The sequence below is a fragment of the Pinus tabuliformis genome, chromosome 9 (assembly GCF_031772625.1).
Source record: "Pinus tabuliformis cultivar Carrire ecotype Pingquan chromosome 9, CPIR1, whole genome shotgun sequence".
Taxonomy (NCBI): domain Eukaryota; kingdom Viridiplantae; phylum Streptophyta; class Pinopsida; order Pinales; family Pinaceae; genus Pinus; species Pinus tabuliformis.
In genome coordinates this window covers 1793884006-1793903268 of record NC_142307.1, presented here as the reverse complement: position 1 = coordinate 1793903268, position 19263 = coordinate 1793884006, and positions in this window count along the sequence as shown.

Genomic DNA, 19263 nt, shown 5'->3' with positions numbered 1-19263 from the left:
ATGACAATCCATTTTGAGTATTCCCCCCTAGAAATTGACGTGAAAAAATATATGTCATAGGGTTGCAATCCAAAATGACAGTGGTCTTCCAAAGTAGGATGTAATGGTGAAATCTATGTACACATTGAACAACATCTAGAGATAACTTTTCGACATAAGAGTACTTAACTTCTGTATCATAGATTGCGGCTCAAATAATATATCAGATGTTCAATCCCATCTTCTTCTTGCACTAAAACCATTCCAATGGTTGTATCTGCAGTGACAAGATACATGAAGTAGTCATTTTGATCATTCGAGGAATACATTAATGAGGCTCTAATAAAGGTATCTTTAAGATCATCAAAGGAAACTTGCGCAACCTGGTCCAAATTGAAGGGTATCCCCTTTCTTAATAAACAAGTAAATCCTTTAGCCATTTTAGCATAAATGGGAATGAACCTCCTCAGAAAGTTAGCCTTCCCTTGGAATCTCTGTAACTATAGTAGATTGGAGGGTGGAGGCAAATAAAGGATTACCTAAACCTTAATTGGATCAAGTCGAATTGCCTCCTTAAACACTATGAATCCAAGAAAACGACTAGAACCAACACAAAACACACATTTGTGTGGATTGATTCATATTTTGTAGTGTCTGAACCATAAAAATATCGCTCTCAAATGTTGTAGGTGATCAGTCCTCTTTCGTGAATGAGTAGGTAAGTCGTCAAAGTATGGTTGAACAATATGTTTGATGTCATGGAAGGCATAATTCATTTCCCTCTGGAATGTTTCCCCTACATTCTTCAAACCAAACAGAAGTTTGTTATAAGTGAATGTGGCCCATGGACAAATAAATGCAGTTTTAGATTGGTCCTCTAGGTGGATATTGATCTGATTGTAGCCGGAAAAACCATCCATAAATGAGAATTTTTTGCATCCGACACATTCATCAATAATCTAGTCGATAAAGGGAGTAAGATAATTGTCTTTTGGACAATCCTAATTAACATCCCTATAATCGATGAACACTCATATTGTCCCTTGTTTGAACATGAAAGGAACAATATTGGAAACCCAATCAGTAAGAGGAACAGGGTAAATGAAACCAGCATGCAAAACTTTTTCAACTTCTATTTTAATAGAAGCAACCTTCTTTGGATGATTCGGATGGAGGTGTTGTTGCACTGGTTTGACATCAAGATACATTTTAATTTCTTGTTCAACTATACTAGATTCAATTCTTGGCATCTCCTCGTATGATTATGAAAATTTATCTCGAAATTCACGAAAGAGAGTAGTATAATTATTAAGTTCTAATGGAGAACAAGATTTTCCAACATGAATGTTTTCTACAATGTTAGGTTTGGTCAAAATATTGATAGAAATCGTTTCTTCGATATTTGATAGGTTTCGCTCGGAATCCACTGTATCTATGAAAACCAAATTCAAAAGGAAATCAACAACTGAAGGATGATTATGTTCATTTGAATAATATTATATGTGATCTTGAAGAAGGGAACGATGATGATTCTCCCTCCATCATCATTGATTGGATGATTCCTTTATCAATAGAAAATATACGTGAAAAAGAATAGAAGGAAGTACCATATTCTAATGAACGATCCACCCATACAATTGAGGAAAATGGATTTGGATTCATTGCACAATCCAGAAATATTGATTGTTATGCTATCTCAATAGGTCTTAGTGGAATCATTTCATTACTACTATCAACTTCAAAACTATTGGTAATCCTCCTTAAGTTAGATGAAGTGGAAGATATCATGTTGCAAGTCTCAACTTTTGCCACTTCTGCCAAATTTGATGGTGGTGGTAGTGAAAAAGTACCCATTATGGAAGGAGCTTTAAAGAGACCTACAACAATGTTTTGAAGAGAGAGTGGGGTTTCGTGTACCAACAGTATACTTCCAATAGCCTATGAATTTGAGGCGAAGAAGGTGAGTTGGTCGATAACTGTGATTCCACCTTTATGAGGGAATGTAATCATACGAAAGTACATTGAAACCACAACAACCATTGCATAAACCCATGGTCTTCCTAGTAAAATGTTGTAGTCAAGGGGTCCATCAACAACCTCAACCTCAACAGTCACTGTTTTGCCTCCTAGTTCGATTTGCAGGTTACTCAATATTCCATAAGGCATCTATGTGCATCCGTCAAAATCATTTAACATTGTTGGTGAACATGACAAAGGTGGTGAGCCAAGTTTTCTCCAACACTTCATAGACATAATACAATTAGATGCCTCCTTGTCAATAATGGTTCGATGAACAAGTTTATTCAAGACATTTACTTGAATCAGTGTTGACACCTAATTAGAGGGATTGGGTGTGCAGTTGTAATTAATGTAAATAAATAATAGATAAGATAGAGAGTCATCAGGAGATGAACCGAACAGTCACTCCCTCTTCTATATGATAATGGATAACGTAAATGAATGATATGAGTTTTGATTTGAGGAGTTACCTCCTGGTCTGACATGGTATCAAAGCAGACACCATTTTTTTGGCTTCCCTTTTGATTTGTAACTCCTATTCTGTTTTGCCTTTGTTTTTCATCCTTTGCAGGATGACATCTTTGTCAAAACCCTGTGAAATATCATTCATTTTTGTTGCGTCGAATGGTGCATTGAAGCCAAAGGAGAGATTTCATTCATTTATCGTTTAATACATTCGTCAAAGGTACTGTAGTGACTTGAGTTTCCTCCCTTGGGCCGGATCTCAAATGCTATAAACCCGCATATATAAATATCATCCTGTCTGCTTTTAATCAGATATTGCAAGTCTCCTTTCCCCGATCAATACCGTTGCATGCTTGCAATGTGATCATATGGTTTCCCTTCATTAAACCTGCTCAGACATAGTTCCTGAAGTTTCACTTTATCTGGCTCGTTCTCCAAAGTTGATCTCAACCTTTAGATCTGATGGCTGACATTGATTTCAGGGGCACCACTTGCATGATGGTTACCCACCCGAAAAGTTCCCTTTAATCTCCATCATTGATCAACACTCCCGCAATCCAATGCTCTACAACAATTTCGGGTGCATTAGTTGCACAAGAGTTACCCACCTGATACGAATGGTTTTTCTCTCTCCCCTAGTCACTACCTATCAATCTCTTAGTGGAATTGGGTGCTCCCCTCTTAATACCACTTGCCATTCATTATCCACTTGAAATATCGCTTGTAACCGAAAATCAACCTTTAGCCATGGTTATCACCCTGAATTGTTTTGCTTGCGATAACCGTTGATCACTTACCATCGACAGCCCTCCTCCATTCATCTCCTCCACTCATCTCCTTCGTTCATCTCCTCCACTCATCTACACTGCTCATCTCTGTTGTTCATCTCTTAACACTATTCATCTCTCCGCCATTTCATCTCCTAAATGTCAAACTCTAGTATATGGGTGAAAGAAGGCGATACCAAGCTGAGCATTGTTGTTATAACGTTGTTGGTATAAAAATATGCATTCAATAATACCTATTGTGGAAATAGTTCTCACTCACAAGGAGAATTATCCTGAATGGTCGCAGAAAATCCAACACACTCTCATTTTTAATGAGCTATCAAAAGAAGTATGTGTTGGAGAAGGAGATGAAGTGGCAGTTTAGCCTACCTTAGACAAGGCGTTCACCATTTGGGAAAATAAGAAAAGCAAAGCCTATGCATTGATTGCGACATCAATAAGTGAGGAGGTGAGTTCAAATATTTTGCCAATTTAAAATGCATTCGAAGCCTTACAAAATCTGAAGGAACTCAATGACTCACACTCTGCACTTGAGGTTATTCAACCCATGATTAAACTCTTCACCCTTGAATTACATAATAATGATCGTCTTGCTCTTGCATCCTTAGAAAATCTATAATGCATGATATTAAAGACACTAAGGTTGAATTGGATATTCCTCTGATCAATTTTCTTAAGGCACTTTATCCTAGTTACTCCAATTATCTTGAGTCATTGCAAGCAAATGGAAAAATCAAAGATATAACCTTGACTCTCTTGTCAAAAAAATTTCTGAAAGAGAGAAAGCTTTTGGAAAGAAGACAACCCCTGAATCTTCTGAAGGGGCTATGTGCCTTGCTCATAAAGAAAAGTATCTTCCCAAGATTCTTCTAGAGGAAGATGGTGAGCACCATTATTGTAGCAAGGATGTTGCAACTCCTGGGCTGTCCAACTTTACTTTTATCAACCCTGTAGTTTGTAACAAACTTGGAAGCGTTGGTGCTATATGCACAAGTACTAGTTCTTACTGCAAGTTGTCACTTGATCAACTAGCACAAGATCACTATGAGCTCAAGCCAACTTCTATAGATTTCAGAGTAAGTTCTATGTATGATGAAAGGAAACAAATATTACTCTAGAGATGCTATTCTAACTGCAGAAAGGAGAAAGACTAGAATGTAAAACAAAACCCAGTAAACCCTAATTGAAAAGCTAATTCTAATTTTGCCAAAACACTATAAAAACTATAAAATAAGTGCCATTACCTACTCAAGGAAGTAAAAAACATCTAACATGCTATTTCTAGAAGTAAATAAGCAAAAAACATATTTTTGGAATTTTATGTGTTTTTTGGTGAATTTAACATGCATCTAATTTATTGTGTGTGAGTGTGGCAACGAATAAGTGGTGTTAGAGGGTGGTTTTTGAGCTTGGGAGGATGTAGGATGGTGTGGATGGGTCCTAGGAGGTCTTAGGAGGCCTTCTGGAGGCTTTTCACACAAGTGGCCTTCAAAAGAAAGCCTACAGGAAAAACTATAGGAGGACACAGGAAAACTACAGGAGGAAAACATGGTAACTACAGGAGGCCTATAGGAGGAGGCTGAGAGCAATTTCCATTGTTCTGAGGGTGTCAGAGTGGGTTGGAAAAGGTGGTTGAAGGTGGGAATGAGGTTTTAGGGTGCCTAAGTTCTACCATGAATCATTAGGAGAGAGAAATATGATTGGGTTTTCTCAAGGAGAGAGGAAGAAGTTCTATGAAAACAAAAGGAAACTAGGGCAGAACTGAGGCGAGGTTTGGGAGACCTATAGGGAATGGATCAGAGGGAGGGTCTGATTACTAGTATTCTAGACTACTACTAGAGAAGATATGCTACATAGAAACTGACAGTCAACTAAGAAAATCAAGCAACCAATGAAATAAATGCATTCTAGGAAAAGAGATTTTTGCATTAAAATGGCCTAAACTATGATGCATAGAAGGAAATGCTGGGAAATTCTCTAAGAAAGGAAAGCATGAAAGAGGATGATCCTAAATCAGGAAGTGGACATGATAAACAAGATCCAAATCAAAGAAAAACTAGACTATCAACCTACTAGAGAGTTGCAAACACTAGAAGTCCTAGGAATGAGGAAAATCTGTGTTTTCGAGGCAGCAAGAGAGTCTTTGCCTCAAATCATGGTCCCAGAAGGTGGAAGAGAGGCCAAGGCACTGTTTGTAGCCTTTTGAATCTTCTTTAATCACTACTTAACCTACTACAGAAAGCAAAAATGGAAGAAAACTACTAAATCATCAAAAGCAACCTATTCTTAACGATAAAACAAATACATCTAACAACAAACTAATCTACAAACTGAACTAAAGAATAAAAATACAAGTAAAGAGGATCTTGGCTACTTGGATTGGGCCCTAACCCAAGAGCTTTATCCCTCTGAGGTAACTCAGTGCTAGCTCAAAAAGGATTCCATCTTCATTATCAAAAAATAGCAATATTACATAAAACCATCATAAAATAGTGAGCTCGAAATTTGAGCATAGTTTACATAAGCAAAAATTCCAACCCTAGTACGGCACTAGGCCTCTCTAATTATACATCTGAAGCTACCAACAACTTCCTTAAAATCAGGGAGGCTTGGCTCCCAAAAGTCAAGATAACTCTCAATCATCTTCCACTTGCTCAACTGCCTTCTAGTGCATGATTCGGCTGCTTGTACTCCGAGATGAATGAAGGGTAATTCAAAGTGAGGAGCAGTAAATGAGGGGGATTCCATCCTATAAGTCCTCTCCTCTATCTACATTGAGTTATTGATGCAGTTTGGGCACTATATCCTTGACTTTGACCTCAAAATCCATCAATAATCTGCATTGAATACATGTTAGACCACATGGCATAATAACTAACTCAACTCACCCTATAAGCATAAATATAATCAGAAAATCATGCAATAAGCTAAGAGGATGGTTGATTTGACTATGTTAGGAGGTAAAATGAGCCCATATAATTACCCACTTATGAGGCTCATCATCACCCCCTATTGATGGTGTTACTCATCCTCTAAGCAACCTAGTCAATCTCTTCATCTTTTATGGCCCTGGTGGCCTCCCTCACATTCCAAGCTTCTGATGTGATCTACTCATGTTCTCCATAAAATCCCGTTGTTCTACCTACGTCCTCCCACTGCTCCTTCTCTTCTTCTTCTCTTTTTCCTTCTAACATGTCTAATAGGAGTGGAGGACTCAGTTTGAGGCCAATCTAGTTGACCTTCAACTTTTTCATGGAGTTCTTGTACAATGGAACAATGCCTCCCTCAGCCTCATGGGAGAATGGTATTCTCTGATCTGAAAGTTGTGGGTTAGGATGTTCCATATTCTCATGCATGCATGCACACAATCATCCCCAAGTAGCCTAAGAATATCTTCAAAGTGTGAAATAAATTGTGCATAATGGGCTAGGTATTTAGGGGCCATAAGATTTGGCTAGTCTTCTGAATTTTAATTCTTCCAAGGATAAGTTAGCCATGTATGCTAAATGAGTCTCCTTCTTCTACAACTTCCTCCTTATTATTTCATTATCATTCTCAAGGAAGCTTCTTGTGATGGCTTCCTTGTCTCTGAGGGCACTCAATTCCCTGCCCATTTCCCTGAGTTTTTTTTCCATGTGGCCAATATCCTCAACTCCTTTGGATTTGGCTATCTGCATCCATCTATGTGTTCTCACTCTCTCTTTTTCCAATTTGAAAAATTGTGGAATTGAAAATTTCTATGGGATTATCTTGCCTCCCTCAAGTATTTTGTAATAGGAGTCAAGATTAGGCTGGGGGTCAGGTTCTTGTAGCTCTTGTGCTTCTTCGTTCACCTCTATCTATCCTCCTATCCTTTCTTCAAGTTTTTGAGTCTCCTGTAGTTTGGATAGTGTTTCCTGTAGGACTGTTTTACCCTCCTGTAGGTTTGGTTTGGGGTCCTTTAGAATTGCCTCCCCCTTCCATATATAAGATCTTGTAGCCCCCCTTTCATAGGTTATAGGTGTTTTGGAAGGAAAGTATTTCACCTTGGCAAATGGTGAATCTTCAATGTGGATGGGAGTCTTTGATGAGGCCTGAGGTTTGTCTATTTTAACTCTGGTACTCTTTCTTGCCCTGAAATACATGGAGGTTTTTCTTTTCCTCTTTTGCTTCTTCTTGCTTGGTGTGTTGTAGGGAAAAGTATTCGACTCGGATGACCCTATCCCACTCTAAGGGTGATAGTACCTCAGAAACAACTGTAAAGAAAACTACTTAAGGTTTACTTCTTTACGAAAGCAGGAGAGAATGAAGAAATGCACTAACCGTTGCCTTGCGCTTAATGTCGAATCCAAACTCTTCCTTTTGTTGCTTGCTCCCAGCTCCTTGCTCTTTTGCTGGCCCAGCTACAATGAGATCCTGCAAAATAACAAAGAAGGAAACTACAAGAAGCATGCAATCATAACTGATTCAAGGATTAGCATAAATCAAATATACAATTATCACAATACATCATTGAAACAAGTGCATATAGAAGAACCTCAATAGTTTTTATTAATAGAAGAAGTAAAGTTCTGAGAGGGTTACAACCATTGAAGGCCCCAATCCAGCAACACCTCCCAGCAGAAAGAATTTCTCCTCTTCACCTCCTTCAAGCAATCACCCAATAGTTCTATAGTGAAACCAACAACATATCATTACTTTGCACAAAATTCCAGCCTCCTGAGCTCATAGGAGAGAGCTCAATATATAGATGAATTGAGAAAGGATGAGTCAGCTTGAAACTGATGTGTAGCTGCCTTGTGTCCTCTCTCTCTTCAGTTGATCTTCAGTTCTTCAGTCCACTTGGAGAACCTTGCTTCCACTTGGAGAAACAGAGCCTCTGACTCATCACAAGGCGAAATCCCTGATCCAAGTGTCATTTTTGGAAGATTCCAGAGCAATGACTCAGTGTGCCACTTGTCCCATCTCGCTCAGCGCAGGTGGCCTTTGTTCTACCTGCTTTGCAATGCAGGTACACCATGGAGGAGTTGAGTTTCAGCGCAGAAGCCTAGTGGAGCACCTGCTTTGATTTCAGGATTGCTTTTTTTTTAGTGTTTTCAGGTGGAGAACTGATCTGAGAGCTGTTGGTTTGCTGACCTTGTTCCTCTAGTGGTAGGAACATCATGTTTAGGGACTTTGGATCCCTTGGATTATTGACAATTCATGCCTGATGCTGTAAGGCACAAAATTGTCTATAACAGATGCCCCCTAAAGTATGAGGTCGTTTATCGGGTGAAATGCTTTATTAGGAGGATCCGAAGTTCATTCAATCTGCTGAGAAGTGTCCTGTAATAAGATACAATACAATACATTATTTTTCATTCTTTTTCATGATCTAGCTGAGGCGGGCATTCCCATGCTCAGCTTTATAAATTCATTTTGGTACATAGCACAGACGATCGTCTGATGATAGACTGATAATTCTCTACTGAAATTATCATCCTTTGAGAAGGATGATCATCTGCTGCAATGATGTACATATCAAATGTCTTTATATCCTGAATATATATCGCAGCCCGGATGGATGAAACTAGATCCGGGGTCTTCAATCTCTTCCGATCTTCACTCGATGCACAAGTCGATCCATGTGAGAATTTCTTGAAGTCGAACATGGAAAGACATCGCTTGATTACCGGTCAATGATGTAAACCGTTAACAAGCGCGAGAGGAATCACCGATAAGGATGATGACCGTCAAGGTACGGCAGTACAATTCACATGGTGGGAATAAAGGACTTGGCGTCGACCACCATGCAAAATCTTCTGGTCGAAGGTCATTGATGTATACCTGTCGTCGGAAGTGAGAAACTTGCCATTGAGGCATGCAAGCTTCAAAGCACTGAAGGGGTTGTTCCTAGATCAACTCCTTGGATAATGAGCTGATGTCGACAAGGAGCGATCCGTGAAAGGAGGGCCTTAATGAATCCCACATCAGTGACACGGAACGGAGCTAGTGATTGTGATGAGGTGAAAACAAACTGTGATGTATGATTCAGGGTGGCGGTCATGAAATGGATGAAGGACAATGTATGGCATTGGATGGGACACGATTGACTCTTTGCAGAACAACATCTCTTGAACATATAACGACACTGATGTGATGGATTGGTAGCATTAACCCAAATGTGGATGGTGTGGCGAGGACCATGGTGATGAGACCGGTGAATGAAACAACCCAACCCGATGTGATACGGAGGACAAAGTGTCATGTTCAAGAGCGACTTGCTACCATTAAAGCTGTGAGGTTCTCCCAATTTTTCCCCAGTCATTGCTGACCAGTACCTCTTTATTTTTATCAAGCTTGAGGAGGATAACATATGCTTGTTCTATAACCTGCCCTTCGGGCAAGCCTATCGCTATGTTTTAACGAGCCTAGCGATAGGGAAACTCGTTCTCATCTAAAGACAAGTTTGTCGCTATTTAATGAATTTAACGAGTCTAACGACAAGGATAACTCGGTCCTTTTCATTTTTAGAGAGTCTGAAAAGGTACATAAAGTCAACTCCAGAATTCCTTTTTCGTCATCTAATCCCTTAAGTCCGAAAAAGTATAAAACAATACAGAAGGGATGAATTTTCGATTGCTTTAACGAGCGGAACAAAACAAGCGCTCGATCTTTTTGTGCAATAATCCCTCAGGTCCAAAAAGATTAAAATCTAGAGGAGGGATAGCTTTTCCGGTCGTTTAACGAGCTGGAAGGCCAAAACTCGGAAAACTTTTCATATTTTACGAGTCAGGAGAAAAGAGCTCAAAGAAGACTCGTCTTTTGAGGAACGAGTGATAAACAGGGATAACAGCAGATTCCAGGTACAGGTTGGAATTTTCCAATCACGGCAGTGTCACAAGGATGGTTAAGTGAAATCACTCTTCGCAGCTGTTCCTCAAAATGGGTAAACAAACATATGGAGATGAACGATTGGCCAAATGAACGGATGGAGGTGAGACTGCAAGAACACGACCAAGGGCTTTAATATGGCTGTCAAAGGTTACATTTACCAAGGTTATTTACCGGTTCATTTTTTCTGGGTGAGCTTGAACTCTAGGGGAAGATTGCTCACAACTTATGTTTATTTTTTAACGAGCATGAACTATGTGCTAAAACTGCTCGGATCTTGCGTTTATTTTTTAACGAGCATGAACTGTGTGCTAAAACTGCTCGATTATACCAGTCTTAATACAAGGAATGCCTCAGGTGAGGTAGTCATATTTAAGGAGCTATACCTCACTAGTTACTCCAATTTGGCAAGTTTTAACTTTTGCCCCACATCCTTTCTTTATGCAAGCTGGAAACGGCTAATCCTACGAGTTTAACGGGTTAGACCTACAGGTTTAAAGGGAGGACCTAAAAATTTAAAAAATAAATGGTCGTCCCGTGCTTGCATTCCAAAAGGTTCGCATGCCCCCAGGTATAAAGTATAATTTCAAGGCTACCCCTCCTCTGTCCCACCTCTGTTTTTCTACTTGTCGTCTTGCTATATTTTTAACGATACTTGTCTTCTCATTATTTTTCAGTGCCGACGGTACTTGTCTTCCCATCAGTTCACTTTTTGATTTTTGCAAGATCGCAACAGATAAAACATTGGCGTTACGGAGGGAGGTTTGCTTCTTACTTATTATCCGAAAAATGGTTTTATTCGCTAGCGCAAACTAAACTCTTTTTTCCGGCGATGTCTATTACTAGGTTACTAAAGATGGTGACCACTTGTTGCAGCAATTTCATCTCTTTCTTTGGAGGCTGCCCTCACTTATCCTTCAAAACATATGTTTTAATGGGTGAGGCTTGCCTTCAAAGATGGTGGCTACTTGCCACCACAAATGGATCTCCTCCCTCAGGAGAGCCTACTTTTTAGACAAAGGGAGCGAGAAGCTGATTATCTCACTCACATAACTTTGACAAAAGAACTTTATCCTAGAACAACCCTCTCTTCCTTCTTTCGGACGGGGTACGGACTAGTCCCATTCTTCTGCGGAAATTAACTTTATACCCAAGGTTTTCTCTGCCCAAGGCAGGCTAGGGTGCATGCCCCCTGGGTCCCAGTTCTTTCTTCCGAATCACTCGCATTCATCGGGAAGTAGAACCGGGGGTGGAGGCATTCCTTGAGTGAATAAACCGTTAAGGGATGGTATTTGACTATTTGCGATGCGTGATCCTGGAAATGAAAGTTGGTCTACGAACTTGACCATTCTTCCTTCGTGCGGAAAACACATAACTCTGAAGAGTGAGGACACTATCGCCTTCATGCAATATATATAGTCTCGTCCAAGGAGTAAGTTATACACCAAGGGTCCCTGGACGACCATGACGTTCATATGAACTGTCTTCCCCTTCAATGTAACGGGAACATTGGGGAGAATCCCTAACGGGCGACTGGTTCCTTTATCAAAACCTGATAGATTTCTCATCTCAGGTAAAAGCGCCGGGAAACCTAGTGCTTTCCAAGCAATAGAGGAAAGGATACTCACAGATGCCCCTTCATCAATGATAGTTCCAGCCATCACCATTCTATAGATTTGGACGATGATTCTGAATGGAATACTGGCTGGTAACCGGGGTCTTCCTAGTTGATTCCAATCAAAGGACACAACCAGGTTGCTTGGTGGTGGGACCGAATACATGGCCGGATACGACCCTGATGTGTTCCTTCCTGTGATAAAGGAATGGGCGCGTTGCCCTAATGCTCATCAGAGTCTGTGTTGATGAAAATAATCTGGATGGTGTCATCCTTGTTCTCTTCAGTGAGGGTGTCATTTGAAGATGAATCTTCAATGACGGTGTCACTTGAGTTTGAAACCTCTGAAGGAAGAACCGGGTCAACTGCCGTTTCGACCTTTAGACTTTCGTCTGGTCTGGATTCAGTAGGTTCATTCTCAATGACCGACACTTCAGCTGACCACTTGATCAGGCCAGCTGGATTTTCAACTATCGAGGGACTTGGCACGAGTTTTTGGTATCCAGGAGGAAGTCGTAACGGTGAAACCGGACGATCTTCCAAAACTCTCTTCGCCTCATCTAAGAATGGACAACGGTGGATGGCGTGATTGCCTTCACACAGTCTGTAGGGTGATCTTGGCCTCCCTCTTTGTCCTTCACTCTCGCTAGTTGACGGAATGTAATCAACATGTCTATCAGAGGTTGATGCTACCGGATTGTGCAACCTGGGGGACCAGTCCCTTAGTATCCGGGGAATACAAGGACAGTCACGGTGGAAGTGGGTCCCTTTGCAAATGACACATGGCGATTTAGGCCCGGTCGGTGCAGTGTGTGGATTTTTGTCAGATGTCTTTTGCTTGCCCCCAGTCGCCTTCGCCTTAGGCTCCTTCTGCTTATTTTCTTTCTTCTTCTTCTCCTTCTTCTCTATGGGAGGCTAACTTTTGCCGGCTCTACCTTGCGAAGATGAAGGATCAGAGGAATAATTGTAAGAAGTGGAAGGCTGGTGGGTAGTTCTAGACTCGTCTGACTGTTGATTCGACTGCTCAGGATTAGTGGTGATCTGAACTACATTAGTTGAAAAGAGCCATACAGGTAGGCCAATTGTCAATCCTGGAAGTGACAATGTGGCCATATGAGGCGTACCAACATCTCCCCAAGAGGAGAAGGGATTGGGACTTCCACCAAGGTGACTTCCTTGGTTGGTGGGCTCCATACTTTTCAACTGAAAGATCAACGTGGGAATAACAGGTGATTATGTTCCGATTAAAATAAATTTTATTAACGACGCTTTAGACACAACTTTGCTTTTTCATGTTTTAAGAGTCGAGAAAAAGCTAAAGATGACTCTAGTCTCCTTCGATCTTTTAACGAGCCCGAAGTGACAAATGCTCAGATGGACTTTTTCAGTTATAGAGTTTGAAAAAGGCTAAAAGAAACTTCTCTGGAGTTCTAGGTAGAGGGTGTGCCAAACTTTTCGCGAAACCACAGAATACGTTTTACGGTATGGGTGGTCGATCTTCGTGAATGCTGTGTTCACTGCATCGTGATCAGTAGGGCGGCCGACACGGCTTCCTATGGATAAAGGCTTTGTTCCTATAGGGGTCTCCCAATATATACGCGACGGTACGTGGGAGCACAAGTCCGTATTAGTGCCACCGACTCTCAGGAGGAATCACCCACCTTCGTAGAGATCGAGAGTCACTATGTTTAACGACGCCGGAACACGTCTCTACCTAGACCTCTATGTGTTTGCGTTATGTTACAAAGCATTGTTATGTAAATTGAATTTATTTTAATGTTGATCTTGTTTAGCAGTTTGCCTTTAAGGATCACCACGAGATGTATGTAACAAATTCCTGAATGCAGTCTAAGATGAGAAGCAAACTTTTCAATCTTTCAACTTTGAAAATCTTAACTACTGAGGGAGAAGAAAGGCAAATCTTTTCACACAGATCATAGAGCACACACTAATGCAATTTTTTCCTAAATCAGCATGCAAACAGTCGAATGCAAAATGCACAATGCATGTATTTTATTTTCCCTTTCTTAATGTTGATGTATTACAAAAAGAAAGTTGTTATATAACTTTGATTTCGATTTCAAGCGAAAGTAAACAAGCTAGTCCAAAATCAAAAGACACCTTAAGATTTACTTGTTCAAACACTGGAAATGCATGAAATCAAACCATAATGACAAAAGTAAAAAGACTAATCAGCTATGGACAGCAAACAAGCTAACTCTTTAGACCAGCAAAATGCCTAACATAGGTTCAGATCTAAGAGGCCAAGGCAAGACTAGTTCACTTTCGTTATGGGAAATTGTAAATGATGTAAGAAATACAAAAGAACAAGTACAATTTCGTTATATAACAGAGGCGGAATGATGGCAAGTAAGGTTGGTTTCAGAACAGGTACAAGACTGGTAACTGGCTGCAAAATCTATAGTGAAAACAGGCAAGAAAAAGGGAGGAAACCCCAAATGCACAAGGCAAAATTGGGCCAACGCAGGTGCTGCACAGCCAGTCTGGCTCTCAGCGCAGGTAGCCCCTTCGGGACCTGCGTTGCAAAGCAGGTAGCCTCTGTACTACCTGCTTTGGAAAACGAAAGTTGCGTTTTCTCAGTTTCCGGGTCACAATTTTCTCAAAAATTCACAGTTTTTGCTCAAATCAGAAGCTATCAGTCAAGCACACACTAAGGGATGACAAGGAAGATGAAAAGCTATCACTAAGAGCTTACAAGGATCCTTGTAGATCAGTTCTTCAAATCATGAACATGCTCAGAAATGAGCTAGAGTAGCTGCCCTCTACTTCGCTTTTGATATAGTCAAAAGCTTTTCAATTTGGTACACTTTTGTTCAGGAAATGAATAGCAAAATACTACAAACAATCAAACAGATACGATCCCCAGCGGAGTCGCCAGTTTGTTGTAGGGAAAAGTATCCGACTCGGATGACCCTATCCCACTCTAAGGGTGATAGTACCTCAGCAACAACTGTAAAGAAAACTACTTAAGGTTTACTTCTTTACGAAAGCAGGAGAGAATGAAGAAATGCACTAACCGTTGCCTTGCGCTTAATGTCGAATCCAAACTCTTCTTTTTGCTGCTTGCTCCCAGCTCCTTGCTCTTTTGCTGGCCCAGCTACAATGAGATCCTGCAAAATAACAAAGAAGGAAACTACAAGAAGCATGCAATCATAACTGATTCAAGGATTAGCATAAATCAAATATACAATTATCACAATACATCATTGAAACAAGTGCATATAGAATAACCTCAATAGTTTTTATTAATAGAAGAAGTAAAGTTCTGAGAGGGTTACAACCATTGAAGGCCCCAATCCAGCAACACCTCCCAGCAGAAAGAATTTCTCCTCTTCACCTCCTTCAAGCAATCACCCAATAGTTCTATAGTGAAACCAACAGCATATCATTACTTTGCACAAAATTCCAGCCTCCTGAGCTCATAGGAGAGAGCTCAATATATAGATGAATTGAGAAAGGATGAGTCAGCTTGCAACTGATGTGTAGTTGCCTTGTGTCCTCTCTCTCTTCAGTTGATCTTCAGTTCTTGAGTCCACTTGGAGAACCTTGCTTCCACTTGGAGAAACAGAGCCTATGACTCATCACAAGGCGAAAGCCCTGATCCAAGTGTCATTTTTGGAAGATTCCAAAGCAATGACTCAGTGTGCCACTTGTCCCATCTCGCTCAGCGCAGGTGGCCTTTGTTCTACCTGCTTTGCAACGCAGGTACACCATGGAGGAGTTGAGTTTCAGCGCAGAAGCCTAGTGGAGCACCTGCTTTGATTTCAGGATTGCTTGTTTTTTAGTGTTTTCAGATGGAGAACTGATCTGAGAGCTGTTGGTTTGCTGACCTTGTTCCTCTAGGGGTAGGAACATCATGTTTAGGGACTTTGGATCCCTTGGATTATTGACAATTCATGCCTGATGCTGTAAGGCACAAAATTGTCTATAACATGGTGTACTGAGGGTAGTTGTTGCTTTCCTTTCCAAATTTTTAGGGGATTCTTATCTTTGCTATGCCCTCTCTGCCTCCTTTTCTCCCTTTTCTATCTCTTTTTCCTCCTCCTGCTCTGTCTCTTTTTCTATCTTCTTCCTCTCTTGCTCTACTATGTCACCACTGGATTCATCTTCTCCTCCTTACTGTTCTCCCTCCTCACTGAAAATAGGACTGACATCATAGGTTAATGCCTTGATGTCATCCTCAGCTGTCATATTTATGAAAACTTCCCATGCTATAGGGAGTGTAAGGGTATGGAGGGCTTCTTCTACTAGGATCTAGATTAAGCCATGGTGAGCTAGTTGCTATGAATTTCATTCTTGCACCTTGGTGCTGGAGTCAATGAGGCACTGAAGGAGAAAGTAAGGTATACTGAGCTTTTGATGTGCTGGGGTATCCATACCATATCTCAATTCTTGGAGGATTCTGAAATGATATGCATAAACAATGTTGTACCTCCCCTCACAAGAAATGTATTTGATCACTTGGTAGCTAACCTCATCCTAGGGATATGGTATACTAGCCCTCTTAATTCAATTTTTTTCTTCAACAGGGTTTTCATTATGTTGGAAAAATTTCTTCTTGGTAGCCTGGCCAATTGGTTTCTCATCTTTACTCCAAGGAAGCCCAAGAGGAAGGGTAGTGACCCTACTAATGAATTCAAGGGTTATTTCAATGGAGAGGCCTCTAATGGTTACAGTAGCATGAGTTCTTGTGTGAGGGACCAAACAGAGAGCAAATCCATGGGAAATTTCATCATCAAAGCCTCTAAACTTCTCAAAGAAATTCATCCAGTTTTCCCTTGTAAATATGTCCACCACTTGAGGATGTGCATGGAGTCTAGTGGAGTTAGTGGGATATTTTCTCATAAAACACCCTATCATACTGCCTGTACATCCTTTTGGAAAACTAGATATGGAGGTGGAGAAAAATAATTTTGGGTGAAGTAGAAAAATAGAGGGGACTGTGTTATTTTTTTTCTATGTATTTCTACCCTCCTAAAAATTCTTTTTATCTTCAATTTGAAACTAAATCTTTCATATTTCGATATTCAATAGAAGCATTCATGAACCATACCTCTTCAGACTAAAATTCGTGCTAAAAATCATGTTTCCTCCCTTCAAAATAACTCACTTCCCCTCCTGTAGAAGCCCGTTGTCCCTCCCGTAGATTTCCTGTAGGTGCTCCTATAGAAAATGCCGAGAGCAAAAGTATGGAAGAAATCAATGGAGGATGGTGGTTACGAGGCTATTAGGGCACAAGGAGACTGTTGTGTGGCCAGGTTATGAGGAGAAGCTGAAGAAAAGGTGGTGAGAATGCTCGAGGAGGAATGCTCATTAACCTTTAAGGATATTTTCGGTCATGAGTGTTGAGCTGGCAAGGTGTGCGTTGGTCACACCTGCTTGGTCATCATGATCCCTCCTTGTAATCATCCCTTATTATTGCATCAAAATTAACTCTTCCTCCCACTACCTGTCCTTGGCATCTTTGGCTTGAGTTGACTATCCGCACGTGTGGGTGACGTCTCGGTTAAGTGGAGTCAACTAAATGAAGGTGGCAAAGTTAATTGGCCACCCTTTCCTCTTTTTATTTCAACCATATCATTGCCTTTGCATGGCTTCTAATTACACAAATGTAGATAGAGGAGTGGTTTAGCTACTTACCTGTGATCCAAGTGTATTTGCTGCCATCGACTATAAGGTGTTGTGGCTTTTTCTACTACATGCCTTCCTTTTGCTTCATGCATGTTGCCTCTGTTTGTTGATACATTGTTGTGTGTCTTTGCAGGTTCTTCTTTTGCTGGAGGTGGGTTGCATGTGCCTTTTCAACCTTCAGATGTGATGTTCCTTGCTGCTAGTGCTGGGCTTCTATGGGATCAGCTGCTACAGGAATTCCTACAGGAGCCCCTGTAGCTACTTCTCCCCTTGAAGCTTCAGCTATTTCCCTGTGCTTGGAGCTCGAGAATGATGCCAGAGGTGGAGATGCATGATGGAGAGATATTAGGTAAGCTCTAGGTGAAGTTAATGGTGCCTTTCCCTGCTTTTATTTTTGTTCTTTTTTCAAAACTGAATTTCTGTGTTTTCTCTTGGAAAGGAAGAAAATAATAATAATGATGCTTGGAGTGCGATGCAAGCTTGGAAATGATGGCAAGGAGGTTTGAAGATGGTAAGATGGATTATAGGTTACTCATGAAGCTTTTCTTGTCCCTCAAACTACCTTCTGTGGACATTTTTGGCTCTCTGTAATTCCTATAGAAACCTCCTGTAGAAAACACAGTTTTAGAAGAAGAGGTACAGTGGGGTGAAAGAGATACCAAAAATGATGGAGGAAGGTGTGGAGAAGATGAGATGGATGCTGGTGTGAATGTCAGGGCCCCCTTGGCACTTTCTCTTGCTCCCTGTAGTCCTCCTGCAAACCTGCAATGCAATAAAAATTCATTTTTTCCTTCTGTTTTTTTTTTTTTTAAACAATTAGGGTGCCTCATAGAGGTTTTCACCTTAATTGCCTACCTTGGGCATGTCCAAGGGAGGTTTTCACCCATGGATCTTATTATTTTCCCTTTTTTCCTTTTTTTTTTGACATCACTGGGCCGCCTCAGAAGAGGTTTTCAACCCAATGATGGGACTCAAGTGGCTCATGGAGGTTTTCACTTGAGTCCTTATTTCTTTCTCTTTTTCTTCTTCAGTGAGTGGGTGAAGTGGAAGCTAAGACATGCTCCACTAAAATAACTGTTTTATTCAAATCTTCAATAAACTCTCGTTTGGAGAGGGGTTTCTTGTATAGTTTCAACCGATATCCCTTGACAAGCATGGGGATGGCTTCATCATCAATGTTTTTGATCAAAACTAAACCATTGTCATCTCATTTCTCTACAGTGTAGGGTCCCAACCATCTTGTTTGCAGCTTGCCTTTTAAATCCTTGTATCTTTAATGATAGAGTAATGCCTAATCTCCCTCTTGGAATTACTTCTCCTTGATATTTCTGTCATGCCATATCTTTCTCTGAAGCTGAACTACCTCTGTATGGAGAAGGGCTTGCAATCTGTATTCATCCAATCCATTGAGCTGAAGTAATCTCTCTTTCTGTGCATGGCTAAGGTCTAGGTCTAGCTGAGCTGCTATCCTTAGGGTATTGAATTCAAACTCTATTAACAGCAAAGCCTTCTTCCCATAGACTAGTTCATAGGGTGTGAACTCGGTGGTGGTCTTCCATGTTGTGTTGTAGGCCCAAGTGGCCTCAACTAATCTATCTGCCCAGGATTTTCTATTGCTGCTCACTACCTTGGTTAGGATCTCTTCCAATGCTCTATTAGTGACCTCCACTTTCCCATTGGCTTGTGGATGGTAAGGGGTGGAAGTCCTGTGCTTGACCTTATGATGTGTGAGTAGGTCTTCAATAAGGTTGGAAGTGAATTGGCTACCTTGGTCTATGACCAACTCTCTCGGATACCCAAACCTGTAGAATATGTTTTCCCTGAAAACTCAGCTACCTTTTCCTCTGTCATTGCTTTGATTACTTTTGTCTCTGCCCACTTTGTCAGGTAGTC